We start from the raw sequence: 10,314 nt of genomic DNA, 5'->3' as shown, positions 1-10,314 counted from the left end.
TGCTTTACTTCCACCCATTCTTCACAAAATCAGCCTATAGTTTTGAGACCAAACTATAAAGGTCAGGTCCAATAGGAGTGTACCAATTGTTAGAATTAGCAGCCTTAGAAATTCTCTGGGAGATGAATTACCCCTAGAGTACACTGAATAAAAGTTAAATGCTTTGCTGCCCATGATATCAAGGGTTCTTTTTCCTACATGAAGAACTTCAAAGATGGGTTTCTAAAAGCATGATGCATTTAAATAGCCACACCAACACTGCAGTCCTGATAATGAATGAAAACCTCAATATATATTAGTATTCAATAACTCCCTGTGAGACACATTTGGCACCCACTATCTCATTCCTCTTACATCTTGTTAACCAGGAAATGTCCAGGTATTTATAGCATGTCTTTATAAAGACCATATAAATATAGGAGGAACCTACTCTACTAATAAGTCCATCAAAGGTTATTCTTCATTTCTGTCACTGTATTTTTGATCTCTAGCATTTCTTTTTGATTCTTTGTCAGGATTTCCATCTTTCTGCTTACATCACCCATCTGTTCTTGCTTGCCATCTCCTTTACCCCTTAGAGTAATTAGCATATTAATCATAGATGTTTTAAACTCCTAATCTGATCGTTCCAATATCCCTGCCATGTCTGGATTTGGTGCTTGCTCTGTCTCACTTAATTGTATTGTCTTGCCGTTTAGTATGCCTTGTAACTTTCTCCTGATAGCTGGACATGATGCCCTGAATAAAAGGAGCTATTGTAAATAGTCCTTTAGTGATGTGATGGTAATCTGTTGAGAGAGGGAAGCAGTCTATAGTCCTATAATTAAGTCTCAGTCTTTTATGAACTTGTGCCTCTGGCCTGTGGACTTCACACATGCTTCTCAATACCTCCCCCCCACCCAACTTAAATAGGACAAGATGGCTAGAGTAGATTAAAGTTAGATATTTCTCTTCTCTTATATGGAATCTAGATCTTATTGGAATTATTTCCTCCCCAGCCAAGTAAGTTAGGCTTTCGTAAAACCCCAGCACAACAGACACCAGATGATTAATTTCTCCTGAGTGCTCTGGTGTATTTCAAAATGGTTCCTTTTCCTCGTCCCGTGCTAGAAAAAGGAAGGAATTTTTCTCCAATATTTACTGTTGAGAACTGGTCAAGCTCCTGGAAGTAATATTCACAGTGATCTAGAGATCTCCCTATGACAGGGTCGACCTGGAGTTTTTAACTCTCAGAGTTGTCCACACTGAGCTTCCAACAATCTGTCAATTACAGTTCAAGTTTCCTACCCTTATACTTTCCACTGGTAAGTCTCTGCTCTGAGAAGCCATGATCCCTGTATCCACCTGCCTATCTCTCCAATCTTGGGAGAATCATTACAGGGCACAGTGATTTACTCTGTGTTCTCCCATCTCTTACAGATCCAAGAAAAGTTGCTGACTTTTCAGTCTTTCCAGCTTTTTACTTCTTGTTAGGATAGAGTGGCGACTTCTAAGCTCCTTACATGCAGAAAAGGAGTAACCGAATCGGAGGATGTTTCAATCCTTGTATGCATGACAGCATTGTTTATAAAGCAGAAAAATTGGGGAAAAAAGAAGAAAAAAACAGAAAAATTGTGGTCTAATCATAAAATAGAAGACTCTTAATAAGTTAAAATGAATAAACTAAGAGGTATATGTATAATCATGCATTAACCTCAAAAATATTTCGAACTTAGCATGCCATTCACATAACATTTAAAATTTTTAAAATGATCATATATGATTTTGATACAATAGTTTATGGAATAAATTTATTTTTTAAAAATAATCTTGCATGAGGCTAATAAATACTGAATTCTTAGTTTTTCCTTCTAGTAAGTTTGGGAATTAGGATCAGGAAGAATTCCCAGAAGGCAGTAACTATAACTATATTTTCTTTAATTTGATGATGTTAAACAAATGTAGTTACAATATTAAAATTTCTTAAGCCTGTGTGTGAGAGTGAAAATATTCTATATTCTTGTTTCTGCATGTGAAATATTTTATCTTAAGAATTATTAAAGCTGTGTTAGTTTTGGAAGCTAATTATTCATTATTCCTACATACTATCATTTAGTCTTTTGGCCAAGAGAGGCAGTATAGCTTTATGATTGAGTCTGTACTCCACACTTGTCTTGATGAACACTGAGTAATATACAGAACTGCTGAATCACTATCTGGTACACCTGAAACTAATATAACACTGTATGTTGGCTACACGGGAATTAAATTTTTAAAAAAATGGTCAGAGGGGAAAAAAATGAATCTGTACTCCAAACTAAAAACGCCAGAGTTCAAATCCCAGTTCTACACCTAAACATTTTTGTGTCATTAAGCTAGTTAACTAAGATAGCTAAGCTTCAGTCTATATGTAATTCTGGGAAAATAATATATCTTATATTCTATGGTTGTTAAAAGTGCTACGAGAGGCAGTAAATGAAAATACCCCTTCCTTCTTACTTGAAAAAAGCATTTTAAAATGTTGACTGATATTAGGGACAATTTAATGTGTATTTCATACTTTCCTCTTTTCCTTTGGTCATCACAATCTAATGTATCTTTATAATCTCTTTAGGAAAAAGATCTCTTTAATCACAAGTAAGTATATATTTTCTCACTTCTTTCAATACATTCTTCATACCAGCTGACCATGTATTTATCTTTTATATTTATAAAAGGCCCTATATAAGGCCTGTTAAGAAACTGTCAACCAGAAGATGTGTTAGCTACAAGCATAAACTGACCAGTGATAATAAAAATGAACCATCAGCTATCTTGTAATGTCTTGCCAGAGCAATGTGTTCAGAGACCTGCCTATCCAGATTCATGCCCAATAGTGGGTTAACATGTAACAGAAATATTCCATTAAAAAAAAAACATGGAGAAGGGAAAGGTGGAAAGTTTGAAATTATATTTATGCTACATAATCCCTCTAATAGAAATCCCCATCCAAGTTGGTTGCAAGTATTATAGATAGAAGGATCCTACATAGAAGGATCCTATACAAAAGACCCTGACTCTCCAGGGAGGACCTGTTCACACTTCAATCAACTCATTGTCCATAGGGTAAACATCTCATAACAGCCTAAAAAGAACTAAACCTCTGTCTACACAGTGTTCCTATTTGTTGGATTTACATGACCAAAAGGCCTGACCTTGAGGAGCCCTATTGGCCTAGGATCAAGGAGTAGGGGGATAGAAGTCTGGGGATGATAAGGAAAGCAGAGTTGTACTCTTTCTTTTTCACTAATGATATCTTACATAGAAGCTTTGGTTTTAAAGCCTGAATGTTAATTAAATGTTAATTCAATCAATTCCATCCAAGTGAAGGCATACATTAGAAATTTCAGCAAGAGAACTAAAAATTTCCATGTCAACAAAAACCTACCCAGGAGCCATTTCTTCATAGTATTTGGTCCTTATTCTGCTTTATGTTGTTTTTCTAAATTAATGTGCCTGCTTTCTTATATTTCTGATTAGTTTGCGTATTACTCAACAGTAAGTCATGTAGCATATTTCTTTAACATCCCTCGTATTGCTAATGTAAAAGTAGCTTAAAATTTATAAATTTTTAAATGCTTATTTTTTTATACAACTTTGACTACAGGAAGACCATGATAATTTTCATTGTCAAAACCTATTTCTTGGGGCACCTGGGTGGCTCAATCAGTTAAGCATCTGACTCTTGGTTTTGGCTCAGGTCATGATCCTGGGGTTGTGGGATGGAGCCCCATATCAGGATCCACGGTGAGTGCGGAGCTTGCTTAAAATTCTCTCTCTCCCTCTCTCTCTCTCTCTCTCTCTCTCTCTCTCTCTCTCTCTCTCCCCCTTTGTCACTCCCCCCCCCCCCGCTTACACTCTCTCTCTCCCTAAAAAAAATTTTTTAATTAAAAAAAACTATTTCCAAATGCTAATTTGTGATAATTGAGAGACTGATTGGAAAAAGAGAAAATAAGTGGATACCATGTTGAATCCATGTCCCAGTAAAGGGGATAAAGTAAACGATACAGAAAAAAAGAAAAAGAGATAAATCAGGAAGAAGGAAAAATATAAAGAGTAGTTTAGTCAAGCAGAATTGACTACAAAAATAGATGCAGCCAGGTTAAATGTAAATATAAACTGGAAAGCTAAGAAAAACTAGGCAAATTATTCATCTTGAAACATGAAAAGTGGATCCAGTTATGTCCAACACACACACATATAGTTGGACTCTGCCAATAAGTTAATAAGGCTGTATAAACTATAGATCTCTGTCAAAAACCTTAGAGACTGTAATGCAGATAAAGACATTATGTATGTAAAAGACATACTTCACTGCCAACATGACTTGGAGTGCAAACACCTAAGATAATAGGCTTTCCTTGACATTCGTGGGTTAAACTCAAAGTAAAGTCAAGAACGTAAACTGGATGTTTGAGGATCCACAAAAATTCTGACTGAGAGCTCTCATTTATAAGAACATGGATGGACCTAGAAGATATGATGCTAACTAAAATAAGCCAAACAGAGAAAGACAAATACCATATGATTTCACTCATATGTGGACTTTAAGAAACTAAACAAAGAAACAAACAAGCAAAAAACAGACTCTTAAAAACAAAACAATCTGGTGGTTGCCAGGGGCATGGGGGTGGGGGATGGGTGAAATAGATAAAGGGGATTAAGACTCTTATCTTGATTAGCAGTAAGCAATGCATAGAATTGCTGAATCATAGTCACTATATTATCTACTTGAAACTAATATAACATTGTGTGTTAATTATACTGCAATAAATTTTTTTTCAAAAAAGCAGGGTTATCAAGACTGACTCTATCTTTTTACACTCAGTATTTTATTGAATGCTGCTGCCAGTGTGTATAAAAGAATTATCCCTGTGAAATAGAAATTTATGAAAATTTAAAGTAGATGTTAAGGACTGATAAAAGTAGAAGTTTGTATAGTATAGCATGTGTTATAGGGATAAGCTTTTGTACAGGCTTCAAATTTAGTTCTCTTTTGAATATTCACTGGTTCATGAAAAGTGGTTTAGAAAACCATCCAAAGATTCATACAAAAATGAACAGACATTCTGGAGTCTGAAGGAATTTATACTTGAAGATACTCCAGTCAGTAGGGGGTCATGTTGAGCATTCTGCAGACAGAATTGTTTCAAATTTGTAGCTGCCTAGGAAACCTTCACGTGGTTGAGCCTGACTAGGCTACCAGTCAGAGCTGTTGAACCATTTTCTTCATAGTGGTGATGGTGGAGGAACCAGACATTGTGCTCCAGAGAGCCAGTAGATTCATCAGTTGTGGATACATAGGTCAGGCAAGGCTGACTCTCTATCAAAGCAAGCCAATGACTTCAACAACACAAAACTATCCATGGTGCTGAATTTCCAGCCTCTACACCTGATTCACCAGGGATGATTAATTGGGGAGCTAGAAATGAAAAGACTGAATTTCAGAAGTTAACAAATAAATAAATATGACTACTTGTGAGAATTTATGTATGAATGTGCTCAAAGCTTAAATAGAAAATACAGGTAGGCATACAGTAAAATAAGCTCCTCCTATATCAAAAGGCAATAATTTCACTATAGAATTTTGGGGGTTAGCAAAATTTTTCTGAGCAGAGGGATACCAAGATGGAGGTAGTACTTAAGAATTTTAATTTATGTTGGTATAGAGTGAAAATTGTGCAAATTATGTTTTAAATCACTGAATCCATAACAACATAATCTAATTTCATTAGGACCTTTGTCAATGCTTTGTCCCTAATGAGTCAGTAATAACCAGAAAGAATATAAATGCTGGACTTTAGATATAAGACATTTCAATTGTCTTCATGCAGCGGAATTAGTGTAAATTGAGCTTTCCTTGGAATTCATACACAAATTTTAAGTTTCCAAATGATTCATTTTAATGATATTAATACCTATGAGTTCACAGATCACATATGACCAAAGATATTTGTACTTAAAGATATAGAAGTTACTCACATTGGTTATATGTGAGTATATATATATATATATACATATATATATATATATATATATATGTGTGTGTGTGTGTGTGTGTGTGTGGTTATATATGTGGTTATATATATATGTGGTTATATATGGAGAATTACAAAATTCTCAAGGGTGTATTGACTGATACAAAGATTATTAAGAGCAAAGACAAATAGATATAAATCAGATGCACATACAATGTTCCTTATAAATGAAATAAGTAAACTACTTTTTAAACCATTATTTTTATCTTTTCTTATATAAATTTAGATAAACATCAAGATATTTTTGGTAAGGTTAAGAAACAATGATCACAAATATCTCTGAAATAAACTCTATTTGTCTTCTAGTGACATATTTCCCTCAGCAATGGGATACTCTCTTTGGGGGGAGACTCTCAATTTAACAAAAATTTTCTTTTCTCATTTAAAATTGAATACTAACTCAACTAATCCAGACACTAGGGATGATGTGATGTCTTTAATTTTTTCATATAATGATATGTATGTGTGGTAAGAAATACATCTTTGCTAAACTTCAAGTTTTGTTTCAGAAGATAAAAGTTTATTTGGGCACTGTTCCCAGAAGTTCCTTTGGGGGAAAATGACACATTTCAAAATTGCTGAGTTCCAATTGCATTTGGTTAAAATAATAACTTTGGAATAATAATTTTTTGTGTCTCTGTTTAAAGAACTGTCCTGGGGGCGCCTGGGTGGCGCAGTCGGTTAAGCGTCCGACTTCAGCCAGGTCATGATCTCGCGGTCCGGGAGTTCGAGCCCCGCGTCAGGCTCTGGGCTGATGGCTCAGAGCCTGGAGCCTGTTTCCGATTCTGTGTCTCCCTCTCTCTCTGCCCCTCCCCCGTTCATGCTCTGTCTCTCTCTGTCCCAAAAATAAATAAACGTTGAAAAAAAAATTTAAAAAAAAAAAATAAAGAACTGTCCTGTGTACCTGAGTTCAGATTTCAGAAATGGCAAAGTATATGGACTCCAGGATGTAGAAAGTCATAGCTAATAATAAGCTTAAGTGTTGAATTGTAACATCAACCAAACATACTCACATGTTTTTCTTTATTTGAGTTTAGGAACAGTGTTCTCCTCATCAAAAATAATGAAAACCAGATACCTCGGTAGCACAGCTGGATTTAGGACAAATATGACACTAAAAAATATCTACTTCTATCCTGAAGCAGCAAATGATGTCTTCTCAAAAATAAAATCCTCTTATGGCAGCAAGATATACAATTATATTGTAGTCTTAGTTGCTATACCCACTTCCATAAGTAAATTAAGAGAGACAGAAATGATCCCAGAAAAAATATAAGGACTGAGTCTGGTAGGGCTGAAGGATGTAATTGTCTTTCCACATGACACTAACATTTTTCACAGAAAAGACAATATTGAAATATTTGCCAATGATAAACAATGTTAGTTAGAATTCAGTGGTTGACAAAATATCAGTTTTAAAAGTTGCATATAGAGTCAGGTACCTGGGTGGCTCAGTGGCTTAAGCGTCCAACTCTTGGTTTTCGCTTAGGTCATGATCTCACAGTTCATGGGTTTGAGCCCCACATCCGGCTCTGTGCTGACATGTGGAGCCTGCTTGAGATTCTCTCTCTCTCTGCCTCTCCCTTGCTTATGCTCTCTTTCTCTCTTAAAATAAATAAATAATTTTTTTTAAGTTGCATATAGAGTCAAACATTTCCTAGCAAAAGTATAAGTAGGATGTTAGGAACACTCTTGAAGGCTTTTACTATCGAGATATAAAAGCCACTTAGAATGTATTATAAAACTTTGAATTCTTAACATTTCCCAAATAAAACAAAAATGGCAAAGCATTAGATTCATTTTTATGCCCACTTAGTCAAAATTCAGTAAAAAATCTATTCTCCATTGCCAAGAGAAAGATGTTGAGGAAAAGGAGTGCATAAGTCATGATGTTTTAATGAAGTGTTTGCTCCTGGGAATTTTTTCTTTTTTTTTTTAAAGGGATATCTGAGGATTAAAGGGTTAGATCAACCTCATAGTACTAACAGTGTTTAGCTTTTCTGTTAGGGATTCTGGTCTAACATTAGTGATGTTGTTTTCAATGCAAAATTAAGTTATTACTGACATTAAAGAGAAAAATATAACACTTTAAAAGAGTTCAAGTATTCTGTTTGAAATAATGCCAAAATAGTTATATTCTATATATCTGTATCTAAAGCACACTCTACAATCAAAATATTAACTGTAAATGTTCATAACTCATTCAAAGATTTTTTTCCCCAAACTCAACGTCAACACCAATTCTTATTCAAAATACAGACTGCACATGAAGATCGTTTTTAAATGCCTATCTGTTCAACTTTACTATTTTCAAAATAAAGAATATATACCTTGTTTCAAACAAAATTTGGCTTTCATTATTTTATAGCTGTGAAAAACTAATTTCAGTTGTTTCTTTTCTTTTTCATTTGTAGTACAGGTCTTTCAAATATATTTTTTCAACCTTTCTAATAGCTAGTATATCTACAAAAGATCAATAAATATCAGATTGGAAACCCTGTCAGTACAGGCTAAAAACATCCTACACTTTCATCTTCCTAGTAAGCCCTAGTATGACAGAAAAATCTATTTCTTAGTGAAATTCTAAATGAAGATATTTTTATAACTATTCACATTAGAATCAATTAGAACACATTATGTTTGGAGTAAAATTTGGTATAAGTGAAATTGTCATGAACATTATGAGAGTTGAACAGTCTTTGATGTGCCTTACCATTAAGGAAATACAAAATGAGTAAGACATAGTCACTATTCTCAAGGTGTTTAAAATATTCTAAAGACATACAGAAGTACAAATAATTTTTAAAAAATAAAGTTAATTTCATTACAGGGTATTTTTACCTGACGTGGCCAAACATTTTAGACCTGGAAATAGCAAGATTTCTTTGTGTTCCTAAATATTCAGATACAGTTATTTCTTTTTTTTTTTTTTTTCAGATACATTTCAAACATATCTAGGAGTGAAGTAAAATAGTGGTCATCAGTTTTGTATTCTGACATCATTTCTAAATTATTAAAAAAAAAACAAGAAAAATTTTTATATAGGTTTATTCTTTTTTTCTTCACCACTATTCTCCTCAAATAAGACAATAATTCTAATGGGAACACATTACTAAACAAAAGTTCATTTACTATATTATTGTTTATTCCCTTTTATTTGCATTTTAGTTTATAAATATGAACTTTGGCTTTTGGAACATTTCTTGAAATCACTTAAGTAAAATCATGCTAAGAGATTTTAGTCTTCAACCAACATATTCATGACCATCCAAATGATAATGCTAATAAAAACTAGCAATGTGTCAACTAGATAAACCCATTAAAAATGAATACCATATGAATACTGTGTTATCTATATATCCACATTGCTGAACCTGGATTACCTAAAGCTTTTTTTTTTAATCCTGCACCCCCTTTTTTAGAAAGAGTGAGCAGGGGAGGAGCAAACGGAGAAGGAATCTCAAGCAAGCTCCACACCCAGCACAGAGCAGGACAGAGGGACTTGATCTCAGGACCATGAGATAATGACCTGAGCTGAAATCAAGATTCCCCACACTTAATCAACTGAGCCACCCAGGTGCCCCTGAAAGCTTTTGAATTAAATTTCTTGAACTGGATAAAAGTTAGAGGTTTTTTCCTCCTCATTTTCACCACAAGATGACTTTGTAACTAAACATGAAATTGTTACTTTATTCAGAGCAAAATGAGCCCATTTTTCCTGACTTTACTTTTGATTTTATACAGTAAATAACGTTTCTTTACTGAAACTCTGCACATATTTTTGCTAAATAATCAGAAGTTAAAACATTGAGCAATTAACATGTGGCAGAGATTGTGAATTGTCTCAATGAATTCTTAAAACCTGCCTATATATATAGGTAGCATTTCACTCCCCATTCTAAATGTAAAGGAACTGAAAGCAAGACTAGGTGGTAACATTCCTAAAGTTCAAGCTAACAAATGGCGTATTCAGGATTGGAATCCAAGCCATCTGAGAGCTGAGCCAACACTCTTAGTCACTATTATATGACAGTTTACAAAGGACATAAACATGCCTTTAATTTAACAAATATTAACTACTTGCCAACATGCCATACAGGAAGAGGTCTTGCTCATATATCATCAGGTATTGCCCACCTTGTATATACAATTGCTACAGAATCTAACCCATCCAGGTAAGTTGGTAAAAGATTACTTGGAATATCATTTAAAATTTTTTAGTTATGAAAAACAGAATCTACACACTAAAATCTATATT

At 34.1% G+C, this 10,314-nt stretch overlaps 1 pseudogene; it reads right to left on the bottom strand.

Annotated features, from left to right (window-relative positions):
- Positions 1-4,645: 4,645 nt before the first annotated feature.
- Positions 4,646-5,278, bottom strand: LOC122488124 (annotated as a pseudogene).
- Between the last annotated feature and the right edge of the window lie 5,036 nt (positions 5,279-10,314).

Source organism: Prionailurus bengalensis, chromosome A2, assembly GCF_016509475.1.
Source record: "Prionailurus bengalensis isolate Pbe53 chromosome A2, Fcat_Pben_1.1_paternal_pri, whole genome shotgun sequence".
NCBI classification, from domain to species: Eukaryota; Metazoa; Chordata; class Mammalia; order Carnivora; family Felidae; genus Prionailurus; species Prionailurus bengalensis.
This window is presented reverse-complemented; position numbering and strand designations above follow the sequence as displayed.